This window comes from Geospiza fortis, unplaced genomic scaffold, assembly GCF_000277835.1.
Source record: "Geospiza fortis unplaced genomic scaffold, GeoFor_1.0 scaffold403, whole genome shotgun sequence".
Taxonomy (NCBI): Eukaryota; Metazoa; Chordata; class Aves; order Passeriformes; family Thraupidae; genus Geospiza; species Geospiza fortis.
The window spans coordinates 1,740,149-1,752,974 of record NW_005054336.1 but is presented as its reverse complement, the minus strand read 5'-3'; the positions used below and the strand labels follow the sequence as shown (position 1 = coordinate 1,752,974).

At 36.6% G+C, this 12,826-nt stretch overlaps 1 long non-coding RNA gene across 1 annotated transcript in view; it reads left to right on the top strand.

The window, feature by feature from the left end:
- Positions 1-12,826, top strand: part of LOC115947984 — a 487,803-nt gene that overhangs the window by 95,154 nt on the left and 379,823 nt on the right. Inside the window, exon 3 of the long non-coding RNA XR_004081838.1 lies at positions 3,618-3,702. This is a non-coding gene — a long non-coding RNA (uncharacterized LOC115947984). The remainder of the gene's footprint in view (positions 1-3,617; positions 3,703-12,826) is intronic.

The following is a 12,826-nucleotide window of genomic DNA, read 5'->3' as shown; positions in this document are numbered from 1 at the left end:
GTGATTAGAAAAAAAAATTAAATGTTTTACCATAAAAATAAAAGCATACTTTAAGGTACCAAGTGTTCTTGCTCACTGGATTTTGCTTCTTATGGAAAAAACCTTAATTTGAAAAGGATTAAAGGCTTCAAAATTAAACCAACAAAAATAATTCCTCCCTTACTAAATCCACTATAGCTGAATGTTTGCTTTAGTTTTAATTTGGTTTTTTTTATTTTATTTTGTACTCATACTGGATTTTGAGGCTTTTCCCCCCAAATTTAAAATTTCATTTATAGGTAAAATGAAACAGAAATCTGTTTTCCTGTTCTTTTTGCACATCAGGGTCAAGGGATGGATTTTTACATCCTTTGCATGCACTTATGATCTATTAGCAAAAATTATTTTGTTGAGCTTGTGTTTTGATGAAGTTGAAAGGATCAGGATTGCCCAATAAAGAGTTTTTGCCTGAACACAGCAAGTAAATGCAAGAAAAACTACAAAACTACAATTGCTCTCCTTTTATAAATCAATGTCTTTTTTTTTTTTTCTGATGCCTGTCTTGGGAAGCTGCTTAACAATTTGTGTTACTTAGATGAGCTATCATAAGTAAGTTGTCATGCTGTAGCTTTTGAACATATTCTGCCTGTCCAGAGGCTATATTTTTTTTTCATTTGAGGGCATGTTTGTGCAGCAAAGAACATTTTAGTATGTTTTGGATCCCATTTTCACCTATCTGCTATAAATTTGAAAAGCCCCCCCTTTGTTTTGTGAATCTGTTTCACTGGCTAACTTATCCAGGACTTCTCTCTTCTCAGACCTTTTTGACTACCAGGTTATCCTGTTTGGCTGTAATAGCTACTCAGCAGTGGCTTATAGATTTTATTTTGGTGATTGGTGTACACAGTTTTGTTTCCTGCCTTGCCCTAATTCACTGCTGAATGCCAATTCTTAGCACTGGTATTGTGGTAGGAGGTTTGGGATTATGATCAACTTATCAACTTCTTCTTCAGGGGAAATGCAGCAGTACCAGGGAAGTGCAGATGAAAAATGGGGTGATAAATAGCATGGAAAAATAACCAGAAACACTTCTTGTTCTTGCTGTTGGTCCATATTCTGTTACAAGCAAAGCTCTGGTCTGTAACTGTGTCTGGCACATGTGGATGCAGATTCCTGCATTGTTTCATGCCCATGTCTAATGAAGTGGTTTAGAATTGGCTTCAAAACTGGAGGCAGGTAAGGCACTTGAACTGTGGATGGTATAGATAGTCAAGGTCATGTGGCTGGAGTGGATATTGACTAAATGATTGTACTTGATGTCTGTCTTGCCCTGAGGATTTTGGTTCTTAAGAAGGATTATTTATCCCTTTGATGTTTTATATATATACTTAAGACTATATAAGAATGCAACATAAATATAATGTATTTGGTTTGTCAAAACTAGAAATTTCAGGTAATATCATGCAAAGCAATAATGGCCCTGTTAGTCATTTGATGTTTCTCATGGAATTATCCTGCATTATGAATTGTAGAAGCCCAATGTGGTTACACATATGCATTTTTCTTTAATCTAGGGCACTCCCATTCTTTTCAGAAGCCTTTTACTTTCCCTGCTATTGCTCACACTGCCACTCAGTTAAGTGCTATGCTATTGTGGTGTTAGCTAGAGTAAGCCAGGTGTACTTTTCTTTTTGAGAGCAAAAGTCCAGATGACACAACTTTTTTGTTTTTATACATTTTTCCCTGAAAACTTACTGGGATAGAATTAGTTCTCTCGCCAAATTAACAGTTTAGTACAGTAATTAGCAAGTTCTGCCAAAATATCTGTTCCAGCAAGGAATTGCATTTGGGAGATCGTCTATTTTTTCCCTTTAGCACTGACCACAGAACTTAATTAACTTTTCTTTCCATCATAAATTCCAGTGCAGGCAATGACCAGTGTGTCTTCCCCCACTCCTACATGTTCATTTATGATAAATTGTCCCATTCGCAGCCAATCTGGAGGCAGGTGCCTGTGTGAATCTCAGGGGTTACCCATACTGTACCATCCACAGGGCTGATTAATAATGAGGTTTTCACTGAACCCCCTTCTTTATTCTGTGTTCATGCTTCAGTGAAAGAGGGAGAAGTTTATGGTAGAATGAGAGCTTTCCTCCCTCCCAGTCATACTTCTCATTTAAACTAATGTCTTTTGGAACTGATTTGCATGTGCATGCTTCAAGGTACCTGCACTTAACCCCTTGACCCACACGTCCATTCTTGTGGTGTTTTGTAAAGACAAACTTTGGCCCCTTCCTTTTTCTCAGTAACTCCTAAGTTTCTATACCTTTTCTTCAGTGTTTACTTACCTGCATGCCCCCTTCCATTCTTGTCAACTTTCCATATCTAGTCAGCTCTAAATGGACTGCTATTGCCCAACAGTTTGTGTAAAGGGTCTCTATTTTTTTTGTAACTGTGCCTTTGAGGTTTTTACCCATAAAAATAGATAAAAGTTGTTACCAAAGTTTTTAAACTTCATGAGACACTTTTCAGGAATCTGCCTATATCTTAACACACGCATTTGTATGCATTGTCAGCAAGCAAAATTTAATCCCAGAGCAATGAAACACAAGCTATTTTGTGTCCATGGGAATAGATGCTACGGTGCACATTGCGCTGGATTTGCTAGGCTGCAATGTTGCTGCAAAGCTCTGGTGTTGCGCAGATGCAGTAGCCTGTGTGTGAACAATAAACTAGAAGGACACTAACTCAGTATTTGCTTTTGGGTCGTGGTCTAGCTCACTTCAAAGTCTCTGCACCACACATCTTGGATGTCAGAGTATGTCCAGGGGATCAGACGATTTTGCATCTGAAGCGTAGACAAGGCCCAAGTTATTTGGAAATGAAAAGTTGTTTTTTCCCCAAATCTGTTCCTTAGGAGTTTCTGAAAGCACCAGTTCTTCTTTATAAGGAGATCTTTCCAGGCCTCTGATGACTTCTTTTTTAATTTTTAAAATTATTTTCTTTTCTTTTTTTTTTTTTTTTTGCTTTTGCTCTACTGTTTTGGAGCTCTGATTACTAAACTAGAACTAGGAATTAAGGATTGGAAGGGTGCCTTTAGGTACTTAATTCTTTCCCTGTCTTAATATAGAATTGTATTTTTTTTTGCTTTTGGTTTTGTTTAAAAATGTTGTGGATTCTGAACAGACAACTTCATTGCACTGCTAGGAAAAATGCTGTTGTTTCTTTTATGGTGGCAACCTTTTCATCCCCAGGTTGTGCGTGAATACAGGAAACACAATTTTCATTTGATGGAATTCCCTAGTGCCTTGTTGGATTTTTAGTAGCTGAGGAAAAGATTGACTGGGGAAAGATTTTGGCCATGATTGACTCCTGTTTCCTGGTTATTTCCAGCACCAGAGAATTTGGTCTTTTCAGTGTCAAACATGCCTGACTGGTTTTGACATACTGCTTCATCACCCTTTATCTTTTTCCTCTATGTTTGGTCTCCAGGACCTTTACATATTTTAGTTCTGTTCACAAACTATTGATTTTTAAGTAATTTTCTTATTTACCATTCAAGGCAATTCTTTTTCTGACAGCTTTTTTTTTTTTTCTTCCCTGTTTTCTATTTCTGTCCTCATCACTTGCATGGACAGGAAAATACTCAGGAAGGATAACAGAAAAGGCACTGTGTACATCCATGTGGCCATTGTTGTTCTTGTTTCACAACCAAAGCAATCCGTAAGTAAATCAAGCTCAAATGTCTTGTCACCAGATTGACGATGAATGTTTTAATTGCTAAGAGATTCCAGAAAGGGGAGGGGGGAGGAAGCCAACTTGAAACAATAAACTTTGTTATCTCTTACTGCCGTATGTGTCTTCATCATATAAAGCTGTCAGTTTGATTTCCCTCTTGAAAATATCCTCATGAAATTACTTGATAACTAGTGGAGAGTTAAGTTGAAATACTATTTAACTACAGCTCGTGATTCCTTTCATTTTGCTAGGCAGACTATCAATAGTGAGAAGTGTGGTGTTTCAACTCCCTGTATTTTCCCTTATTATCCAGGTCTAACTGCAGTTTTGTTGTTATCTTGCATTCAGAATAAAAGCAGGACATAGGAAAAGGTAGCTGTCATGCTGAGTTCAAAAACCATCAAACAAAAGGCTTCTTCATACTTAAAGGTTGCTCTCTGATCTTCAGATCAGCCCTTAAAAAACCATAACAACAATTAATGCCAGGGGGCTTTCTGCATTACTTTTGATAAGGACACTCTAAAGCAAGAAGAATTATGGTAGGTGGTGTTGCTGTTGCTTCCTTGTTGAAAACAGTCATATTCACATGCCTTCAAAATGAGAGTAAGTGAATGAAGGGACTGTAGCTTGTTAAAAAGATACTGGGTACTTCACGATTCTAAATCATAGTGGCATAGCAAGAGCACTCTCTACCTAGGAGAGATGCTTTTTGCCTGTTGAAGAACTTTCCAAAGGATGAAGGAGTCTTATTATATTCTCAGATATTATTTATAAAATATTTGAGTGCAGTATCAAGCACCAATATTCTATTAGGAACTGGTGCTTACAGCCTGAAATTTTAACAACTATCAGTATGTGGTATAATTTTAATTGCATGTAAAGTAGCCTATTTGGTTTTACACTTGAAAAGCCAGGGACTAATTATATCAATTTGGATATTATACCCATTTGGGTATTTTAGTAACAAGGTTTGGCTTTTGCCTCAGGTAAAAAAGAGTATTATTTATGTTTTTATTGCCTGATGCTTTTACTAATTGCTGTATTTGATATGCAGGAAGGAGGTTCCCATGATTTCCACTACAGCAATCTGTGACAGGACTAAGTGTGAACCCATCTCTAGGAGAAGTGCCCATGGTCTGTGTTATCAGCTACATTGTGTGTGCTACTGGCAGTGCTAGTGCACACCCAGCTATGCCTCTGTATGTGTTACCGATGTCAGATGGATAAAATGCATTCCAGGCTGGGTTTGTGCTTTGCATTTACATACTCCTTATAGGGGAGCTTGTCAGTGAGCTCCACCTTCCCATCATACACTTGAATCTCCATGTTGACAATTTTTCTTAACAATTTCTTTTCCTGATGTAGAATAAATGAGGATACAAAGTTAATGTTAGGAACTAAAAGTACCAAGGAACTTGGTTGTTGCAATTCAGAGTAAAATTTGTTGTCATGAGTCCCAAGTTGTATAAAATGCTAATACATGAGGTTTTAATTAGAAGTGTTTTGTTGAAACATACCTTGAAATGTGAATGCAATAGTGAAATCTTTACTGTATTGGGTTCAAAGCTGTTTAGATGTTGACAGGATCTTTAAAAAGTACACAACCTATAGCTTTATGTGAAGGTTACCTGTTCAGTATATTACATGGAGAGTTGATTAAAGCTGCTGTATCTGAGAGCTGCCGTACATTTATGATAAACATCAGAAGCCACAGACCCCTGAAAATATAAGCTAAGGCTAGACTAGACAGGAGCTGACCTATGTGAAGAAAGGTTTTGCAACAGATGCAAAACCAGAAACTGGGAAATTCATCCTTGTGAAGGAGGAGGACGAGGATATTTGAGTGCCACAGAAGAAATAAAGGACAGAGCCAGTATGGCAGAGGGAGGATGGGCAGGAAATGAAAACAATATGACCCTGAAAGAAAGGTAGGAGGGAGCCCTTCAGCACAGGCTAGAGAAAAGCAACACACTGCACTGAGCATCTGCTGTTTTCCCACTGTGTTCAGGGAAACAGGACATATATATTTTTGAAAATAAGTAGCTTTGCATCAAAGAAATATCTGCCTCTGTCATCAACTTATCCATGTAAAAGGGAAAAGAATATTTAAGACTGTTTCCTACTGCTCTGACCAAAACACACCATTATTTATCTCTCTTTGCCTGTACCAAGGAACATATGAGGCTGTTGAGGCTACCTGCTGAGGACCTTATGGAAAATTTTACAAGGTATTTAAGCTCCTGAAGATGTAGAGGCACCTAATGGAGTTTTTAAAAACACCCAGGATCCTAGTGCTCTTCATAGACAATGACAATTAGCTTCCCAGGTGTCTTAGAGAGATCCTACTGAAGGTCCCCTAGGCCTTTCAGTACTGTAGAAATCTTGTGGCTGGTCTCTAGTGCTGACAAATATATCGGTCTGTTCTCTCTATTACTTGTTCATTCCAGGTGAGAAGAGAAACAGGGAATGTGTTTGTGAAAAAAACAAACAGGGCTTTTAGTGGAACCTTAACTATTGAATAGCTTTCTTAATTTTTGCAGTTCTCTGGGATCTTAATAGTAAAAACCAAAAATCCCATCCACTCAGCTTCAAGAGTGTTGTGATACAGGCTACTTAGGCAAGACATAATAATATACTTGTAAACAGTTTCTCAGTGTGCTGTAGCCCTACCATCATTAACACAATCAGTGTGGCAGAGTTCTGTTTGAAATGTTCATTAGACTTTCTTCTTACTTTCCAAAATTTTCTGGTTTGTGCAGAAGCCTCTTTAAGTTACAAGAGTTGTGTTTGGCTTTTTTATTTTCTGTATGCAGACACATCTTGGCTATGAATTAAGACAACTTTGAAATGGCAAATATTTATTCTTAGGATAAGTGCACAGTACTATCCCAAGCAGAATCTATTGAATGCAGTTCTTAAAATTATTCATATGATTTACCCCAGACATCCTGTAGAAGTAAGTAATACTCAGTATTCAAGACAGAGAAGAATACTGCAGTCTGGCCATTGAATGAAGGCTCATCATCTTTTCAAGAATTCTTGAGTGTTGTCTTGCTCATGGAAAGTCTCATCACACTTACTTTGAACTGGAAGAATGCAGAGTATTTTGTTTTTTCCTAAACTATTTTAATTAGGTCTGCTTTCTTCATAGCTGTGACATCTCAGTAGTTCTGAACAGGAAAAAATGCTGAAGTTATTTTCTGTGTTAATTTCAGTGTCTGCTGTTTGCCATTTTGATTATATTGCCAAATTTTGAAGGTCACCCTGTCCTTAGCAGTCCCATCAGAACAAAGTGCTAATGCTGACTTTTTTCCCAGACAATGCAGAGCTTTAACTAGCACACAAGAGGAGTCCATCAAAACTTTATCCTCCACTGAGTATTATTGCACTTGTAAAGATAATATTAATACACATTTCTAATGCTCTATGGATCATTATCTGGCAGTGGACCAATAATTGGGTATAAAACATTAACAACTAAAAAGGAATACTGATTCCTTTGGGCTTGCAATTGTTGTTCATTACAAATTGCTTCCAAAACAGGCCTGAGCTGATTCATAGAGAATTAAGTAGCTTTGGTTTAGTAATGTTTTCAGGTTTCTGAATAAATTATGGATGCATCTTGACTGTTAGAAGGAGCCACTGACATTATGAAATGGTAATGAACAGATATGCAAGAGAAAAACAGCCTCAGCTGATCATCCTGTTCAAAACCTATTAAGGTCTGATGAAATGAGAAGGTTTTTTTCCTTCCATGTATAGATGTGCAACAAGTCATAAGTTGTGGACTTTAATAATATATTTTCTTCACAAGCAATAACACAGCAATTAGGAAGTGCTCAGTGAGGTAGAAATAATGGTAACTGCTGCACAGATTAGTGCTGCTAAAGGGAGCTCAGACATACAGTAAAACAACATATTCCAGGTTCCTGTTGGTGTGTAATTTCTACTTTATTTACTTATCATCTCAGTTAAAGAGGACTCCTGGCAGTAATGAGGCTACATAAATGCACATATAATACTGTAAGATGTTACAAATGATATAAAAGATAAATCTAATGATTACCTATTATAATGACAGTGCAATCACTGGGTAAATTGTAGAATTCTGAGAAGTCTGTGACTGCCAAAAATGCCACTATGCAGTGTATTATTTCTGAGCTTTTATTTCTCCATTACTGTTTTGTAGGAGATATATAACTCACTTGGAAGGGAGCTGCTAAACACAATGGCTCACAAATCTTCATCTAGGGCAGCAATACTTACAAGTACTGTGGTAACTATGAAGATAGTAATCCTGAAAACTTTGAGGGATTTTCTTGCTGGAAATTCACAGTATTTGTTACCACTGTGGTAAAAAAGAAGATAATGTGACTGCCAAAATGAATCTCTTATACTGTAACTGCCTTAAAAATAAGCATGCAAAAATTGCCACATACTGCAAGTTCTGTCAAAAGAAGGTAAGTTCAAGTCCATCAGTGCTAACTCAGGGAAATGGATGTTCATATCTCTGAACCCCAGCAGAGTTTTAATCTTTAAAATCTGCAAGGTCTCTGATGCCTCAGATGTAGAACATTAAAAAAATTGTCAAACAGAGTTTAGTCATAGATTAAGCATAGAACATTGAGAATATGTGCTTACAGTAAAACATTTGTAAAATAGCAAATGTTAATTAAAATAAATTATGATTAAAAAGTACTTCAGAAGAGTCAATTCTTTTTTCTTTTTATGCTGGATGATAGTGCCTGAATCCTACCCTCTCCTCCTGTGAAGGCATTCATAGGATTATATATGTAATTTTGGATGCAAAGGCAACATATGAAGTCTGTTACTGAGTGGTATGGAGGTATTAGAGGCATTCTGTGCTGAGTAAGTCATGGTATTTGTGTAAGTGAAATACATGAAAGAGAGCCAAAATGAAGATTTAATAAACAAGTGACTAAAGCTGTTAAATGTTCTCTGTAACAGCTGAGCACTTCATATTTAAAATCTAAGTGCTTACTAATTTAGGAAATGAAATATGAATTTACTAACTGTAACCATGTTGTATTGTGAAATATTTGCCTTAAAGTAGGCATAGTGATTTGTAGTGGTGGTTGTTATTACTTCTGTTGTTATTATTAGGGGAGAACAAATAGGACAGTAATTGGAAGATGGTAGTAAGGTGTAAACTAGAAGTGAGTGTAGATTCCATGGAATTTTTTGAGTAAACTCTTGAAATGAGTGTCAGTGAGGATGGATGTAATGTGTTCAAGCTTTCTGCTTTATGTGATAACTGTGCAGTGCTTGAAACCAGAGCTGGAATGGAAGGGTGCCAGCAGGGTAGCAGTCTTGTAGTCTATAAGAGGATATGAATGGGGAAGATTAGACATTTGATTTTTATGATTGGTAGTTTACACACTTGATGGGAAAGGAAGGGAATGGAAGCTATGAGAAATGATAAGAACTAGCCTCTTGGAGCTAAAGAAGGAGATAAATGTACGCTTTTATTAAGGGAAAGTGTTCACATCTCCTTATTTGTCTGACAATGAATTATTTTCTACTCTTATCCAGTTCTGGAAGGTCTAGATTGGGTTCTAGCTTTCTTCCTTTTCTGTGAATACTTTTGCAACAAAGGACAAAAAAATAACATCTTTCTTGGAAATCTCTTGGAATAATTCTAGTCTCAAAAAAAAAAAATCTGGAAAATGAAGGCAGAAAGGTGCACAAGAAGAATTGTTAAGATAATACGCAATTGAGTAAAACACCTGAATTTTGTCTGATAAAGGTGTCTATATTCAATTGATGAATTAAGAAATCAGTATATGTATTGTTAAAGGGTACAACCCAAAGTGAGTGAGCTGATGTTTTAGGTACTGTGTTTGCTTGTTTGACAGACATGGCACACTCCTACTTTCATTTACCTATCCTAGTACTTTGAGACTTGCTTCAAACCAGTCAAGGAAACACAGACAGGTTATATAGCTGCATCAGCCTGTTTTCCTTAGGAGCCTCCATTTTTGTTTGCATGACACAGACATGCATCGTTTTTACTGAAGTCCCCATTTCAAAAGTTCTTTCCATGGCCCAGGATTTAATTACTGCTGTAAAAAATGCAGGAACCCCGTCTTCCTAACCAGTCACTTTTGTAGTATCTTAAGTGTCTCTATACGTTTATATCAATGTCAAGAACAGTGAGCCAATTTTTGTATGACAGACAGAAACTCTTCCAGCAACTCTTGGTGATTGAAAATGTCTTAAACTAATGGGCATAGAAGACTCTCTTGTTGCTTCCCTGCAGTGACAGTCATGTGATTGCCAGTTTCTGGCTGAAGCAAAGAAGATCCTGCCCTCACTTCCACACCAAGTTCTGGCTGGTTTGTGAGGTATAAACTGATTCCCCTTCATGTGTATATATCTGGTGGTGTGGAACTATGCCATCAAGAAATGTATGTTTTCAATAAGGTGTGACAACTGATCAGTACTTTAAGCTGTAGATTGGTGTACAGTGCCTGACTCCATCTCCCTGTGCTAAATCATGTCAGGATCTGAAATTCACTGTTCCATAAAATAGAATAGAGGAAGCCAAAATATATGGGCACACAGGTATGTGCATCTATATAGCAAAAAAATTATAAGTAATTTGCAGACTCTTAACAATCTCATACAAATCCCCTGGGAATAAGTTTTTTTTGCCTGGTTAGAGTTCCAAGGGAAATGTCAGGAGTCCAGTCACTTGTGTTATTTACAGCCAACCCAGACAAAGCACCTCCACATTTTAGGGCAGGAGGCGCTCCTGCTCTAGCAGAGCAATGTTATTAATGACCATTAAGTCTTCTGCATCTACAAGATAAATTTTGCTCAAAGCAGATATGCCTCAGTTTGTAAAATCCCTATTCACTTTCTAGTGTCCCTTATTGTTTTTTGAATCAAAGCCATAAGATGCAAGAGGCAATAAATGCATTAGTATAAGTAGTCCTTTTTTAAAAGTTTAGGAATTAGAAATAACTCACATTGTATAAATCATATGGCATAATTATTGCATTTAAATGTTACATTACACTTATGTTTACATTAATTCTTAATAGGTCTGATTTTTTCCTTCTGAAAACATAATTGGAAACTGTATCTTCCCTCTTATTCTAATTAAAATATTTTAATAAATGTTTATTTTGATACTATGTCATGGAAGGTTGCAGCCTTGGCTGCCTAATGTAATGTAAAAATCAATTAGATGCAGAAAAATATCTGAGTTTAATTTACAAAGACTAGATATCTGCCTGATCACTGCTGTGTAGCAATATCCATAACGTTTTATATATTAAAATAGTAATGATTAGTATTAATCTTGGACATGCTGAAGTATTTACCTATTCATATATTCAAAGGTAATTTGTTTCCTTGACTGCAGCTTTTGAGTTGCCATATTGTATAATTTCTGTACCAAAATGTCTTCTACAGTGGTTTGAAAGCAATTTCTAACATGCATCATATACTCGAGGTTTATTTGTCTCATGCAGAGATCAGCGTGCAAACATTGCTGCATATGTAATTCTTGGAACTAATTGCATGCATACAAAACAATGCAAAGATTTTAACATTGTACAGCAATTAATATCTCTGCTAGTGTAAGTATGTTTCCTTCTCTCCATACTCTCTTCCTCCATGCCCCCCCAACCTTAAATCATTTCCAACCTGTCAGAATGGATCTGTGCTGGCAAAGAAACAAGGGTAATGTTTCAGTTTTCTCCATCTGGTAAGATATTTTCTGTTAGTTTTTCTCCTTCTCTGTACTCATTGAATTTGCATGAAAAACTATGTATTGTAGACTAATAAGATTTCCTGAAATAGAGTGGAGGAAGCATGACCCGTCTCCCCCTAAATCCGAGGTGGTGTGAGATAGAGTAAATACTGTCATGTTAATGTTATTGAGAAGCTGAGGGCCAGACTGGCTTCCTGCACCTCTGGTGCAAAGGGAAGGATGCTGGCATACTGGGAGAGGGACTGGGATTGTGACTGCAGGCCTGTGAGTCACTGTATTCTAAGCACATCATTCCATTTTTCCCAGTTTACAAAATCAATTAAAAATTCCTTCTAAGGAAATGTTTCTCTGTTTTCCTAAATATCAGTCATTCCAGTCTTTAGCATCTATACCCTTTTTGAGGCTTAAACTGCAAGCTTGGTGGGTTAAATAAACTTCATTTATTTTAGGTATATAGTTAATTACTTAAAAAAAATAATTTCGTATGGAAAAATCAGTATCCTCTCAGAGTACCAGATCCTATGTTGATGACAGACTTTGTGAACAGTTCTCTGCATTGCTAGGGGATTCTCTTACATACTGGCTCACAGATGAGGTACAATTTTGTCATAGCCATTAAAAATAAAAACTAGTTTTTACTTGCACAGAGAGAAAATTTTGGGCCCTTCTGAAGGACCACATCCTGTACTTGTAGGATCTATGGACAAAAATAAATACCTGAAGGTACAAAATTGTAAATGCTTTTTGAATAGCTCAAGGTCCAGGCCTTGAACCATAGCAATCCTTGGGAGAGTGGTCCAGCAAGGCATGGGTAGCAAAAGTGGACTTGGCAATGAGGCTCTGATTAGTGCTACTACACCAGCTCCAGGGCAAAACCACTTTCCTAGGAATCTGATTCATGTCCGAAGTGGAAGCATTCCTCCCTCTTCTTGCCCTTGTTCTGTACTGTGTAGGACACAGCATTTATCTGAGGAACTTAGCCAATTTGCTCCACTTGTCAATCCAAATATTCAATATTGAGTTGAAATTAAGAAATTATATTAAAATTTTACTGTAATTAAGCATCCCACTTATCTTTCTTTTTTTTTTTTTTTTTAGTTTACCTTTGGTTGTTTCATCTGTCTTGAGTATATTCAGTTAATATTTTCAAGTTTTACTTCATGTTTGAGAAATCTAGACACTTGTTTTCATGGAAGCTCAGATTCACATTTATTAATATGATTTCAACAGCTAGAACATTAAGAAAAATAGCAAATATCACAAGATTCATAGGAAAATAATGAGAGTTGGCAACACTATCAATTTCCTCTGAGGATACTTCCATTATAGTTAGGTTATTGGACATACTTATTTGTTATTGCAAGGCTT